An 11767-nucleotide genomic window follows, 5' to 3' on the forward strand; every position below is an offset into this window, starting at 1 on the left:
TCGGGGCTGGGCAGGAAGAGCACGTACACATCAGAAGAGGAATGAAGAGCTGCTATCCTTTGGTTCAGATTGCATAGTAACCATCTAGTACAGATTCCAAGGGACAACTGCAGTTAATGAGTATACACAGAGTTCACACTGCATATATGGGGATATCTGTACAGAGACTTTGTGGGGCAATGAACTCCAGATTTCTCCCAATACTCCAAGCGAGGCGCATAGATGGTAAGAAAGGACAGCAAGAGTTGGACCAAAAAGAACAACCTCTCTAGGAATGTGAGAGGGACAATGGCAAAAATAAGCACAAACCAGCCCAGGTCACCTTTATTACACTCTTGTGGGCTAAGGAGCCCAGAGCATGAATTCATGGGCTTAAGAATTGGCTCTTTATCAAATAAAGTTAAAAAAAAAAAACCCAGCTATGTTGTGGGACTCAGGAAATTTAACAAAACCCCCTACCCCTGGACAAGCAGAGCAGGACTGACTATTTTGGGCTGCACCCACCTTGTGCTGACCTGCTTATTACTTAGGGGCACAACATTGTCAGTCTCATTCCTTTGGTCATTACAAAGCAACAAAAAACATTTAGAAGTTATTCATAAAATGTGGGAAGTTCAAGGAACATCTCTCTTCTGTGCCTCTTCTCTGGTGGTGGGAGAAGCAAGTCGTCAGGAGATGCTGCAGTAGTAGCTGGTTGATAGATGTTTTTTTCCACTTTTATTTTTCATAAAAGCAAGGATGAATGAGAACTAGTGGGAATGTCCCCTTCCCCAGTTGGGACAATGACTGGGTCGAAGTCCTTCGACCTTTCTTTGGAAGGTGTGTGGTGCAGAGGCAGTAGGGAAGGGTGGGCTTGCCAGTGGGAACGTTCACTGCTGACCTTCGCACACACACACACAGGTGGTGACTCTTTTGGGCTGCATGGTTTCTGATCCTCCCTTAGGATACAGCAATCTTAAAAAAAATATTGTATTATAATAATAATATGAATTTCTCTCTCGGTTTTTGTTTGTTTGTTTGTTTCTCCATTTCTTTTAGGGATTAGGAGGGGAGAGGGAAGAAAAATGTCATTCATCTTTCAGGTCCTGAACAGAGAACTTCTGTGTGGCTAAGTCTGGCCTCCTGAAGTGTGGGGGTGTTGGGCCACTCCTCTGAAGGGATGCAAGGCAGCACCCGCCGGGGAAAGTTGGCTTCAATCTGAAACTTTTCAGGGCTTTCTTTCAAGGAGAAGAAGTAGTCATGGATTACTGTTAGAGACTGTGAAAAGTGGAATCATCTCTCTACTCGAGAATCATTGGCTAATTTGAAAATGATCTTGACACTTTCAGGGTCATCAGGGGAAGGCTCTGGGGGCAGATACTGCAGCTTCCCCTCCTTTTCCTCTTGTAGATTCCGCGCACCTCTCTCCTCTGCCAACTTTTGCTGTTGCACCTCCTCCTCCTCCTTGCGCCCCTTCAGCTCTGGCTCCTCCCGTGTCTTCCTTTCCTTCTCCTGGTCAGCCCTGAGAGAGGCCAGATAGGCCTCGTCTTTCTGTTGTCGCAGGACCTGGGTCTGATTTCGTTCTTCCCTTTCAAGGCATTCTGACACGAGGTAAGTCTGGTTTGCATCCATGATACATGTCAGCTGGTTAATAAGGTCATCGGGTCCCACTGCAGTCGTTCTCTGATCCTTCAGCATAATCAAGGCCAGGAATGGATAGGTGTTCCCTCCTAAACCCTGCAAGACCCTATATCCCTCAGGTTTATTTGCGGAGCATGCCCAGCGAAGCATCCTAGTGTTTATTAGGGAAATAACTTCAGGGCCCAGAGTGTGTTGCAACAGAACTCATCGGAGTCCTGGGGATCATCTCCATGAAGACAAACCAAAAGCAACCAAAGCTCCCGCTTGGCATCGTTAAGTGCCTGGCTGTACGTTCCCTGGTGGAAGGCAGGGTGTGCCCTCCCATATTTCTCTTCAAAAGAGAGCATAAATGAAACAATGTCCCCAACGGGGTCAGTGACCCAGCTGCGAGGGGCAAACCTAAATATATCAAGTATTGTGTAGGTAAATCGGAATGGAAGCATTATTAAGTAATAACCCCATCCAGGCAGCCCCCTTGGCTGTGGTCTTGCAATAGCCTAACTGTAGAGCCTGTGCTCAACTGTATTAACTTGCAGGGGTCAGGATGGAGGTGGGTTGAAAACATCTGGCACACCCTCTTGTTCATTCAATCGGTCCTGTACAGCAGCCTCTATGTCCCAGTAATGCTGTTCCAAGGGATGGCAGCATTGATCCATAGTTGCTATGCCAGTTAGATCCTGAAACTGCAGCAGTTTCTCTGTCTGCTCCTGGGTTATATCCGGCTCCTCAGGCGCTGCCATTTGGCCGCCGCCTCTACGCTTCTTAAAGGAATGATTTGATTACCTCTTATTGTAACGTAATTTCCTGTTTTGATTTTCATACTCTGGGTGTTTTGTTTTGTTTTGCCTGTTTAAAAATTTTCCTCTAATTAAGTTGCTGATTTTAAAAATACATTACTCAAGGTTGCTTTTTCTTTGAACAGAATGAATAACAGTGCAGAATGACCACATTTAAAAAAAAATTACGCTTGAAACAGTACTTAATTCCATGTTATTTGCCATATTCAATTCGGTTTTCTTTTGTTGCTTAGCCCTATAAGACTACCTTTATATAAATAATATTTCCTTTCGAGCACTAGCCATATGAATTAACAAATGTCATACCTGAACTCTGACTGAATCATATTAATTTTGTCTTAATAATTATGTAAAAAATAATTATGTATATGTGCATACTTTTTTGTGGGGAAGGAGTGTAGAATAAAAGAAAGAATGAAAACAGATCCAGAATATTTTTTCATTAATGTATCTTGAAAAAATTAAAATGTACTTGTCCATACAAGTACATCTTTATTAAGATGAAACTTTGTTCATAATAAATAATTCTGCTATAAAACGTCTTAAATCCATAAGCTTTGTCAAAATGGTAAAATTGCTGAATAAACTGGCAACATAACTGGAAAGAAAACACAGACCTATGCACACAAACACACATTAAATAAGTAGCCATGAAGTCACAGTTTGACCCAGTGAAGAATTTAAAACTAGAAGCAAAAGGTAGTCCTTTTATAAATTGCTGATCTCCTCATACACCTTGTTGCTACGTTAGTTGTTTTGCTTAGGAAAGAGGATCATTCTGACAGCTACAATTTGTGTTTCTCTATAAAATTGGAGTTGAAATATTATAAGATATTCTTATGATCTGTTTGATATTTTTAAGAGTATTATTTATACAATATTGAAATAATGAGGAGACATCTAGTCACATGTTTTTTATTTACCAAAATTGGGCATCTTCTATTACCTCCATGGTGGCATCCAAGCCATTTCCCAGTTGGCTTTGTTTAGAGAGGTAAAATTAACTCATTCTCTCACCATCAAATGCCTAAAAGCCCAACTGGGAAATAGAGAGTAAGTAAGACCAAGAGAGATGATATTTATTGTCAAAAGGGATAACAGCTTAATAACTTAGTTATGACTTCTATAATAAATAAGTTTGTATTACATAGATATCACATATGTAATATTTAAATATTACAAACATGTTACTTATATAATGTATAAATATATAGTTACTCATATATATTAGTATATGTATCAATTGTATATAGATAGCATTGCTATTTCTTATATATATACCTACACACACAGAAGTATATATTGCATATGCCCTGTTTGTGTGTGTGTGTGTGTGTGTGTGAGTTAGGAAAATGTTAAAACAAGATCTCAATTAGAAATTCAGGTCCTAAAGACCATTCTAAGACATTATACTTTATTTGCTATGTGAGTTGTGTCTTGGAGCAATACTTCTGAAAGTTTGTTGCTTAAAGGAAGCATTGTGCTATACATTCCCACCTTAATGCCAGTTAATAAGTGAGGTAGGGGAAAGCGTCCATGAAGCTCCCTGGAACCTATTTGCTATACTACTCTAGGAACACTTTTAGTTATCTAAGCCCTCCTTATTGTTGTTATTTTTGACTTCATATATCTAGGGATCAATATATACGAAGTCATCTTTAACATCTGAGTACAACTCTGTTCCCATTATTCACTCACAGTCCTAAACACGGGATTTGGCGATTTAGCAGGTATTCCTTGAGTGCCTACTGTTGGTCTAGGTACTGAGTGAGCTATGGCTGGAAATACAATGAAGAGATTCCCATACTCATGAACTTAATAGTTTAAGGTAGACAAGGAAATGATCATATAAAATGCAAAATATAAGTGGCAGCATCTATAAATATAGAAAGCAGGTATTTCCTTAACTTTGAATGGCCAATCTGCATATATATGCAGCCCTCTGGACTGAGACCTGCAGTGCTCTGGAATTCAGCCAAGCCCAGAAATGATTTATTCTGGAAATTTGCTCACAGAGATGGGACTCAAAACATGTGGCTGATTCATTTTTGAAAACTTTTATTGAAGATGTAGAGACTTTTTACCTTTATTTACTTTTAGGTAGAAGTCAAATATTTCTGAGGGCTGTGGATTACTGCAAACTGAGTTTTAAACTATCCAATGGTGTTAAACTTGATCAGATGCTCTGAAAAGATAGCATGAAGTTTTTTTTTTTTTTTTTTAGATAGCATGAAGTTAAAAGTAAATTGAAAGACTGTAAACCTATTACTGTTTTCAATTTGAATGTTAGTTTGTGATTTGAAATTAGTGTGGAAGAAAAAACCAAATATCCAGTGATTAAAACTCAGAGCAGCATTGCTAAAACATTGCTCCAGAGGGGAGGGCTATGAAAATCCTATACAAATACATTCAAGAAGAGGTTTAGTTTTAAAAGGCAACAAAGGCAGTAAAATCTGTATTTTTCCATTCACAGTGTAAACTCTTTTAAATGCTCTTTAGCTACTTGCTTATCATATCTACCAGAGTTTAATGTAGAGAAACATGCTGAGTAGAAAAGTGAGCCCACATGAAGGAGCCTGGAAATGTTATAGAGCAAAGCTTTTTCAAAAAGTATTTATTTTCTATATGGCCAACAGCAGAAAGGCATGGGACACTATGGTGTACAGAGAGTTAAACTGTGTGCGTGTCTGGGGGTGGGGTGGCAAATGTAAGAAGAAATACTAATTCTGAGCCCTCAAAAACCTTTCCACTTTTCTGATAGCAAACTCTATTTGAATATGCGTGTTCAGCCTCTCCTAAGAGAAATCTTGTTCCTAGCCAAGAAAGGTAATGTCATATCAATCTAAACATTCAGCTATACATTGAATGTGCTGATCTGGTCATTAGGAACAAGGATACTGGTTACACATGCACTATTTCTGTTACCTGTTTCCTAAGAGATATCAAGATAATTGCTTTTTGTGCTTCAGTAATATTCTATGCATAATATTTCACTTGCTGCATTATTTTATAAGTATCTACCTCTGTATATATCTCTCTGCTTGAGGACGGGTACTCTTAATTGTCTTTCTGTTTGCAACACCTAACTCAGTGCTTGGCAGAAGGTTGGCACATGGTGTTTAATTCAAGGAATGACTATGTTTTTTGGCAGGCCAACTTCCTCTATAACTCACCAAGTACGGTTTTCTTTCTTTAAAGACTTTCTAAATAGAATGTATAAGTTAAAGGGCAAGAATTAATTATTAACAATTTGCCTAAGAAATTAAGTCTCTAGATGGCATAAATCATATGCTATCAGTAACATTCATGCTTCTGTTGAAAACCTATCAACCCTTCTACAATTTCAACTTACAATCTAAAATGTGAAAATATTCAGCTGGAGATGATCAAACCCACTGGGCTGGACAGAGCAATAGGTCAGCACCTTTGCCCACATCCACAGCCTGGAGGTGTTAGAAGGTAAGCAGCGCCTTCATCATTCTGGCAATCTATTTTAGTCTAAGTCTACATCAAAAGCCTGTCAGGGCTCAGTGCTGATAACAAAGCACTATCGCTTTTCAAAGTGACAGAGCATAGTGACATATCAACACTAGGACTTAAATGAAAAACCCCTTCTAATTTAATGGGGAATCTGCTGAAGCTGTATTCAGCCCAGAATCCTGGTTTTCAATTAAAACTTTTTCAGGGGATCCCTGGGTGGCTCAGCAGTTTGGTGCCTGCCTTTTGCCCAGGGCGTGATCCTGGAATTCCGGGATCGGGTCCCGCATTGGGCTCCCGGCATGGAGCCTGCTTCTCCCTCTGCCTGTGTCTCTGCACGCCCCCGCCCCCATGTGTATCATGAATAAATAAATAAATCTTAAAAAAAAAAAACTTTTTCATAGCAAGAGAAAAGTTTGGCATATCCTTTCCTTTTTTGAGGCAGTTATGGAATTGTGTGGAGAAGACAGTAGTATGGTGTAGAGATGGCCCGGTACTAGCTAAGTACGTATGAGCCCTTCTCATCCACTAATTGCAGTTCCAACAGTATAACAAAAGTCTTACCTAAAACTCATACTGCTGCTGATAGTCCTACTGCTTTATGATAGTCCTAGAGAGAGAGAGAGAGGCAGAGACACAGGAGGAGGGAGAAGCAAGCTCCATGCCGGGAGCCCAACATGGGAGTCGATCCTGGGACTCCAGGATCACGCCCTGGGCCAAATGAAGGCGCTGAACAGCTGAGCCACCCAGGGATCCGCAGAAAGGGCTTTAAAACAAAAAGGAGACAACAGGGGGAAGAAGGCCAGAGAGTAGAGTCCTCAACTCCCCCGATCCGCCAACCCACCTAGATAAATTTCCAGTCATCCTGGACACCTACCAATGCGACCTGAGAGTTAAAGAGAAGGGTTTTCCCTTCTAAAAAGGTAGAAGGTGGATACAAAGAAAGAAAGAAGCTGGGGGGGGGGGGCGGTGGGGGCGGGCGGCTTCTAACAAGACAAGACAGGAAGGGCCCTAGCTCAGGATAGCACGGAGCCCCAGCAAGCGGGGCCTCAGGGAGAAGCATGGAGGGGGGCAGGCGGGGAGCTGTGCCTCTTTATGCCTTCCTCAATATCTTTCAGGAACCTTCTGTGGTGTTTAGGGTAGAGATCCTTTACCGCTTTGGTTAGGTTTCTTCCTAGGTATCTTATGCTTTTGGGTGCAATTGTAAATGGGATTGACTCCTTAATTTTCGAGGCTCTTCTAACAACAACCTGTCAGTCAACAGCTCTTTCTATGTCCATTTATTTCCCAGGAGCTGCTGAGAATACGACGCAACAGAAATCAAGCAGACAACCTGGGTACACCTGCCCAGGATCACGGCGAAAGCTATTTGCCATCTTCCATAACAGAAAAGTTCAGCCAACGGATGAAAGCCCAGAGGGTAACATGAAAATTGATTCATTAAATAATAGCCTCAAGAAATCTTGTCCTAGGGGCACCTGGGTGTTTCTGTCAGCTAAGTCTCTGCCTCCTGGGTTTCAGCTCTGGTCATGACGACAAGGTCATCAGATTCACCCATATTCAGCATGGAGCCTGCTTCGTATTCTCTCTTCCTTTCCCTCTGCCCCTCTGCTCCTTACACTTGCTCTTTTGCTCTCTCCACACGCACAAAACAGAATCATTATTCAGTTTTGCTCGTGTGCCATTGTTAAGACAAACCTCCTAAGCCGTATTCTTTATGTTTCATGTGTCCACATTTTAACTTAAAAGGTCAGTCATTAGTTTGTGGCCAAAATTGTGAAATCGCATTGAGAACTCTAATTTGGTCAGATTTCATGGGAGGGGTTGTGAGCTAACATTTGGACATACTAGTCCATGTTAAATATTAGCAAAATGTTTTCTGTTTTTACATTTTTGTATTGGAGTTCAATTTGCCAGCATATAGCATAACACCCAGTGCTCATCCCGCCAAGTGCCCCTATCAGTGCCCATCACCCGGTCACCCCAACCGCCCGCCCACCTCCCCTTCCACTACCCCTTGTTCAGTTCCCAGAGTTCGGTGTGTCTCCTGTTTTGTCACCCTCACTGATATTTTCCCTCATTTTCTCCATTCCCTTTATTCCCTTTCACTAGGTTTTATATTCCCCAAAGGAATGAGACCATATCAAGTTTGTCCTTTTCCGATGCACTTATTTCACTCAGCATAATCCCTCCAGGTCCGTCCTGTCGGAGCAAATGGTGGGTATTTGTGGTTTCTCATGGCTGAGTAATATTCCCTTGTAGCCGTGGACCACATCTTTATCCATTCATCTCTCGATGGACCCCGAGGCTCCCTCCACAGTTTGGCTATTGTGGACATTGCTGCCATAAACAGCGGGGTGCAGGTGTCCCCGCATTCCACTGCATCTGCACCTTTGGGGTAAATCCCCAGCAGTGCAATTGCTGGACCGTAGGGAAGATCTATTTTTAACTCTTTGAGGAACCTCCATCCACACAGTTTTCTAGAGTGGCTGCACCAGTTCACATTCCCACCTACAGTGCAAGAGGGTTCCCCTTTGTCCGCATCCTCTCCAACATTTGTGGTTTCCTGTCTTGTGACTTTTCCCCATTCCCACTGGTGTGAGGTGGTATCTCATCATTTGGGTTTGGATCGGTAGTTCCCTGATGGCCAGCGATGCGGGGCATGTTCTCATGTGCTTGTTGGCCGTGTCTCTGTCTTCCCCTGTGAGATTTCTGTTCGGGTCTTTTGCCCGTTTCACGATCGGATTGTTTGTTTCTCTGCTCTTGAGTTGAGTATGTTCTTTATAGATCTGGGACACCAGCCCTTTGTCTGAGCGGTCGTTTGCAAGTATCTTCTCCCGTTCTGTAGGTTGTCTTTTACCTTTGTGGACTGTTTCTTTTCCTGTGCAGGAGCTTTCGATCTGGATGAAGTCCCAATACTTCATTGTTGCTTTTGTTTCTCTTGCCCTCGCGGATGTATGTTGTGAGACGTTGCTGTGGCCAAGTTGAAAAACCTGTTGCCCGCGTTCGCCTCGAGGACTGGGATGGATTCTTGTCTCACATTTAGATCTTTCATCCATTTTGAGTCTATCTTTGTGTGTGGTGTCAGAGAATGGTCCGGTTTCCTTCTTCTGCATGTGGATGTCCAATGTTCCCAGCACCATTTATTGAAGAGACTGTCTTTTCTCCAGTGCGTAGTCTTTCCTGCTTTGTCGCATATCAGTTGACCGTAAAGTTGAGGGTCCACTTCTGGATTCGCTGTTCGTTTCCATTGATCTATGGGTCTGTTTTTGTGCCACTACCACACTGTCTGGACGGCCACAGCTTTGTAGTAGAACCTGAAATCTGGCATTGTGATGCCCCCAGCTGTGGTCTTCATTTTGAATAGTCCCCTGGCTATTTGGGGTCTTTTCCGGTTCCACACAAATCTTAAGATGGTTTGTTCCAACTCCCTGAAAAAAGTCCATGGTATCTTGATAGGGATTGCATGAAATGTGTAAATTGCCCTGGGTCGCATAGACATTTTCACAGTATTCGTTCCTCCAACCCTCATGAGCACGGAGTATTTTTCCGTCTCTTTGTGCCTTCCTCCATTTCCTTCAGGAGCGTTCTGTAGTGTTTAGGGTATAGATCCTTCACCTCTTTGGTTAGGGTCTTCCTAGGTATCTTATGCTTTGGGTGCAATTGTACATCATATTGACTCCTTAATTTCTCTTTCTTCAGTCTCATTGTTAGTGTATAGAAATGCAACTGATTTTGGGCATTGATTCTGTATCCTGCCATACTGCCAAATTTTTATGAGTTCTAGCAATCTTCGAGTGGAGTTTTTTGGGTTTTCTATGTACAGTATCATGTCATCTGTGAAGAGGGCAAGTTTGACTTCTTCTTTGCCAATAATGCATGTTATCTGTTGTTGTATGATTGCTGAGGCTAGGACTAATACTCTTTTGAATAGAATTGGTGAGAGTGGACATCCCTGTCGTGTTCTTGATCTTAGGGGAAAGGTTCCTGGTGTTTCCCCATTGAGAACGATATTTGCTGTGGGCTTTTCGTAGATGGCTTTTAAGATGCTGAGGAATGTTCCCTGTATCCCTACACTCTCAAGAGTTTTGATCAGGAATGGATGATGTATTTTGTCAAATGCTTTCTCTGCATCTATTGAGAGGATCATATTATTCCTGTTTTTCTCTTGTTGATATAATCTACCACATTGATTCCTTTACAAGTGTTGAACCTGCCTTGCATCCCAGGGATAAATCCCCCTTGGTCATGGTGAATAATCTTCTTAATGTACTCTTGGATGGTACTGGCTAGTATCTTGTTGAGAATTTTTGCATCTGTGTTCATCAGGGATATTGATCTCTAATTCTCCTTTTTGGTGGGGTCTTTGGTTTTGGAATTATGGTGATGCTGGCCTCATAGAGCAAGTTTGGAAGTATACCACCTCTTTCTGTCTTTCTGAACGGCTTTAGTAGAATGGGTATGGTTTCTTCTTTAAACGTTTGATAGAATTCCCCTGGGAAGCCATCTGGCCCTGGATTTTTGTGTCTTGGGAGGTTTTTGATGACTGCTTCAATTTCCCCCCTGGTTATTGGCCTGTTCAGGTTTTCTATTCTTCCTGTTCCAGTTTTGGTAATTTCTTCTACGTTGCTCATTATATGTTTTTAAAATCAGTGTAGCCCTGGTGGCACAGCGTTTTTATTGCTGACTGAAGCCCAGGTCTTTGTTCCTGGAGACCTGGGATTGAGTCCCATACAGGGCTCCCTGCATCGAGCCTGCTTCTCCCTCTGCCTCTCTCTCCCTCGCTCTGTATCTCTCATGAGTAAATAAAATAAAAAAAATTTTTTTTAAAAAATTAAAAAATCAGTGTATTTCTTTGGTATTGGTGGTGCTGTCCCCTTTTTCATTTGTGATTTTATTAATTTGTGTCTTTTCTGTTTTTAATAAGGTTGGATAATGGCTTATCTATCTCATTAATTCTTTAAAGAAATAACTCCTGGTTTTGTTTATCTGTTCCACATTTCTTCTGGTCTCTATTTCATTGAGTTCTGCTCAAATCTTTATTAACTCTCTTCTTGTGCTGTGTGTAGGTTTTATTTACTCTACTTTGTCCAGTTCCTTTAGGTGCAAGGTTAGCTTTTGTATTTGAGTGCTTTCCAGTTTTTGGATGGATGCTTTTATTGTGATGTATTTCCCTCTCAGGACTGCATTTGCTGTATCCCAAAGATTTTGAACAGTTGTATCTTTATTCTCATTAGTTTCCATGAATCTTTTTAATTCTTCTCTAATTTCCTGGTTAACCCTTTCATCTTTTAGCAGGATGGTCTTTAATGTCCACCTGTTTGAATTTCTTCCAAATTTCTTCTTGTGATTTAGTTCTAGTTTCAAAGCAGTATGGTCTGAAAATATGCAAGGGATCATCTCAATCTTTTGGTATCGGTTAAGACCTGATTTGTGACCCAGTATGTGGTCTATTCTGGAGAAAGTTCTATGTGCACTTGAGAAGAATGTGTATTCAATTGCGTTTGGATGTAAATTTCTGTAAATATCTGGAAATCCATCTGGTCCAGTGTGTTATTTTAAGCTATTTTGTCTTTGGAGATGTTGTGTTTAGGAGATCTGTCATTTACAGAAAGCATGTGTTGAAATCTCCCAGTGTAAGTATCATTATCTAAGTATGTCTTAACTTTGGTTATTAACTGATTGATATTCTTGGCAGCTCCCACATTAGGGGCATACATATTTATGATTGTTAAGTCCTCTGGTTGGATAGATCCTTTAAGTATGATATAGTGTCCCTCTTCATCTCTTACTCCAGTGTTTGGGATAAACTTTAATTTATCTGATATAAGGATGGCTATCCCTGTTTTCTTTTGAGGACCATTTGTGTGGTA

General features: G+C 41.3%; 1 pseudogene; it reads right to left on the bottom strand.

Moving 5' to 3' along the window:
* Positions 1 to 308: 308 nt before the first annotated feature.
* LOC140597590 (FAS-associated factor 2 pseudogene) lies at positions 309 to 6469 on the bottom strand (annotated as a pseudogene).
* Positions 6470 to 11767: the final 5298 nt, after the last annotated feature.

This window comes from Vulpes vulpes, unplaced genomic scaffold (assembly GCF_048418805.1).
Source record: "Vulpes vulpes isolate BD-2025 unplaced genomic scaffold, VulVul3 u000000822, whole genome shotgun sequence".
Classification (NCBI taxonomy): domain Eukaryota; kingdom Metazoa; phylum Chordata; class Mammalia; order Carnivora; family Canidae; genus Vulpes; species Vulpes vulpes.